Raw genomic sequence first — 4145 nt, 5'->3', positions numbered from 1 at the left:
AAATTATTATTTAAGATTGAATATTATTATTTAAAATTATTATTATTTAAGATTATTTTGTGCTGTGCCCACATTTGAATTTGTATTTGGTCTCACAACATCGCAGGGGAAAACCAGGATTTCCACTTCCACTAGTGTAGCGCAAAGCATAGTGGGAAATGTAGTCTTCCCCAGGGACAGACCCACTGGCAGAGCTCTTTCAGGCTCCTCCCCTGCATGCGTCTCCCCGCCCACTCACGGCGTTTTCTGCTCAGGAATTCCGGTTTCTGGAGCTGAACCAAGCTCCTGGGAAGTTTCTGGAGTGAAGTTCAGTGTTCTGAGTGCCGGAGCCGGGGTGGCAAGAGGCCCCGCCGTGCCTGGCGAACCTGGGGACCTGAAATGTGAGTGGATGGCAGGCAGGCAGGAAAACGGGCTGCGGGCGGCAGCTGGAGCCGGGCGGGTAGCCTGGAGGCTCCACGCACTGCCGGGTCCCTCCGGTCTGGATGACTGTGCCTGGGGTCGTGATGGCTTTGTCAGAGTCGGTTCTGCCAGAATCAGTGTCCTTCCAGGTGCCGGCACCTAGCTGGCTCGGGAAGGTTCGCGGGCAGGCTAGAAGGTTGTGCAGACTAGGAGAGCTGGGGAGGCTTGCGCTTCTGTTCCACGCCTGATTCTGCTGTGGACCAGTGTGATGACATCATTTGCCCAGCTGAACGATGGACGAGTCACAATTCTAGTGAGGTTGTGAAGGGTGTGCTGGCCGAGTCTTGTGCTATGGCAGTTGTGTTGGTGGGGTTCTGTGCTGTTTTCTTGTGGGGACGTTTCTAGTCCTTCTGGGCACCGTAGCCTCTTAGCACGCCTGGCTCCAGTTCACACATGTTTGTACACGACTGGCTGATGGACCTGTATTCCTTGGAATTAAGTAAGCGTGGCAGATTCGAAGGAGGGCAGATTCTGAACAGGAGTGTGCATCCTGACTGTCCTTGTGAACTCTCACTAGCCCTAAAGAGCAGAGGCAGAGAAGCACTAGAACGGGAAGATCTGGTTAGCCTCCCTTTCCCTAGCAATGATTGATTCGACTTTCCAGAGCACAAGATTCACCTGGTACAACTTTCTCCAAAGCTTCCAAGCACTCTCCAATATTGAGAGGAGAGAGGTGAGCTAGACTGAGGAATGAACCAGATCTGAATTATCAGAGGGTTAGGAGCTGTGGTTTATAGTACAGAGATATGTTCTCACACCTGAAAGATCTGCCTCTACAAGAAAGCTAATCCCCTTCTCTTTCACTCAGTCTAACCTCACTGTCTATCATTTCTAGAATGCAAGCTCTCTCAAACTTATCCTATTATTAAATGCGGCATCTAGTGGTACTAGTTCTTTCTTTTACCTGATGCTTTTTCTGGCAATTCAGGAAATGTGTGCTAGGCACCTTATGCTTTAAAACAAACATGACAAAACACAACTTAAGTGATGTACCTTGCTCAAAGTTGTATGGTTTGTAGATGTTAAGTATCCTAAAGGTTTAGCTAGTGTTGGCCATATTGTTACAATCTGCCAAAAGTAGTATTGTTTCACTTTGGAAATTTTTGTGGGGACAGGGGTGAGGGAAGTGAATGAAGTCAATGTCGCACAAACATTGCTTGAAAATATTTCACTTGAAAGATTCTGGTCCTTTTCATATCCTCAGCATTTCCTGTGGTTTTTGTGACTGAAAAATATTACTAATATGGATATATTGCACTTTTAATATGTTCTTCAAATATTACATATTCTTCAGTACAATAATGAATTTATTTTACATTACTTAAAATAGAGTGGACTGCATATACTTTTGTCCTAACATTCCCTCCCTCTTGTTTTTTTTTTCTTTTTGTCTTTTGCCAGTGGTGAGGCTTGAACTTGGCCTGGGCACTGTTCCTAAGTTCCTGAACTCAAGGCAAGTGCTCTACCACTTGAGCCACAGCACCACCTCCACTTTTCTGGTGGTTAATTGGAGATAACATTTGTAGGCAGAAATTCCATAATATGATTTTTTTTTTTGCTCTAGGGATGCCCAAAAAGGAAAACAAAAAGAAAAAGTCCTCATGAAATATATGAAAATTTCATTCCCATAAATTGAGATATTCAGCCTATAACAAATTTATTTTATTTTATTTTATTGTTTTTTTTGGGGGTGGTCCGGTTGTGGGGCCTGAACTCTGGGTCTGGGTGCTGTCCCTCAGCTCTTCAGCTCAAGGCTAGGGCTCTACCACTTGAGCCACAGCGCCACTTCTGGCTTTTTTGTTTTTGCTTATATGGTGCTGAGGAATTGAACCCAGGGCCTTAGGCATGCAAGGCAAGCGCTCTACCACTGAGCCACCTTCCCAGCCCCTTTTTTTGGGGGGGGTCCTGTCATGGGGCCTGAACTCTGGGCCTGGGCACTGTCCCTCAGCTCTTCAGCTCAAGGCTAGCACTCTACCACTTGAGCCACAGCGCCAATTCCAGCTTTTTTCTTATGTGGTGCTGAGGAATCGAATCCAGGGCCTCAGGCATGCAAGGCAAGTGCTCTACCACTGAGCCACATTCCCAGCCCCCTATTTTATGTTTTTTAAAGTAGAAAACAAACTATTGTAATGCAGAAAAAGTTAAAACTAGAATTCACACATTGCCTTTTAATGATTCACTTGGTCTTGAGAAGGCTGGCCTGGCCAAAGTGCAACCATATTGGATATTAAGGCCATTTTGTAAAAAAGGCTTTTACTGACATGAGTTCAGGTTCCTAGAAAAATGGCAGGACCAAAACCACTCTACTGGTAACTCCCTAGCAACAGTCAATCTACTGGTAACTCCCTAGCAAAAGTCAATCAGTAAGTAGCAGGAAAGTAAAACTCCAGATTTTTCTTAAGATAGCATAGTTAACATATTTTGCTGCTCAGCTGCTTAGCCTGAGCACTTTAGCCAATAAGATTGTTACAAGACTTACTTACTAAATGTTAATCAATCATGTAACCACTAAGTTGGAAACCTCCTACCCTTGCTAAAACCACAATAAAAACCCTGCTGAATTGGAAGTCAGGGCTCTCAACTCTGACTCGCTGTGTTGGTGAAGGTTATGAGTCCAGGCTGGAGCTTGCAATAAATGACTCTCGTGCGCTTGCATCAGAATCGGTTCGTTGGTGGTCTTTGGGGATCCTTATCTGGGCATAGCAGTCTTTACTTGCAAAAGCAAACTCACTGAATTCTAGACAATTGACTTTTGTGGTGATTTGCATTATTCATCCACTGGTTGAAAAGTTCACTTCATTGTACTTCAGAAATTTGTCTCCTACATAGTTTTATTAAAAACAAAGCTGTAGATGACCTAGAATTTCCTATATAATTTACCAACCAATACATACTGGCAAAAATATGCAGTCATTTCATTCATTTAAAGTTTTGAGAAGCTGCATTTTAGGCTGGACTCAGCATTGTGTTTCTGTTAGTATTGATTGTTGAACAGATGAGGCTTTACTCATGTCATTTTCTTTTTTTTTTTTGTGGGGATTGAACTCAGGGCCTGGATGCTGTTCCTGAGCTCTTGTACTCAGGGCAAGCATTCTATCACTTTAAACACAGCCCTACTTCTAGTTGTTTTTTTTTTAACTTGAAATTTTTTTTATTGTAAAGATACTATACAGAGGGTTACAGTTACATGAGTGAGGTAATGAGTACACTTCCTCTTGAACATTGTTACCCCCTCCATTGTTTTCCCCCTACCATCCCTTTCCTCCCTCCCTTCCCCAAGGTTCTTTTTTTTATTGTGATTAAGTGATTACATAATTTCCCAAATTTCACAGTATTGTGGAATAATGATGCTCATTTAAAGTCACAAGTTCATTCTAACTTTCCTGGAGCAAATTGTCTATCACAGTCTGTAACATATAACGGTGTTCACATATTATACACTATATATGTGATCAGCAGCGTGGGGATATTTAGTAGTGGTTCAACCAGATGATTTAGCATCCACTTATCAGGGAGACCATGTACCGTTTGTCTCTTCGCTCTTGGCTTACCTTGCTCAACATGATTCCTTCTAGCTCCATCCATTTCCATGCAAATGCCATTATTTTGTCATTTCTAATGGCTGCATAATATTCCATTGTGTATAGATACCACAATTTTTGGATCCATTCATCTGACGTGGGGCA

The 4145-nt window shown here is 43.1% G+C and overlaps 1 protein-coding gene across 1 annotated transcript in view; it reads left to right on the top strand.

Annotated features, from left to right (window-relative positions):
• The first annotated feature begins 257 nt into the window (after positions 1-257).
• Positions 258-4145, top strand: part of LOC106000684 (zinc finger protein 883-like) — a 26339-nt gene continuing 22451 nt past the window's right edge. Inside the window, 1 exon segment of the mRNA XM_013035974.1 lies at positions 258-380. The gene's annotated coding sequence lies outside the window, so the exon portion shown is untranslated.

This window comes from Dipodomys ordii, unplaced genomic scaffold (assembly GCF_000151885.1).
Source record: "Dipodomys ordii isolate 6190 unplaced genomic scaffold, Dord_2.0 Scaffold234, whole genome shotgun sequence".
Taxonomy (NCBI): Eukaryota; Metazoa; Chordata; class Mammalia; order Rodentia; family Heteromyidae; genus Dipodomys; species Dipodomys ordii.
Note: the sequence above shows the minus strand (reverse complement) of the source record. Positions and strands in the feature narration are given on the sequence as shown.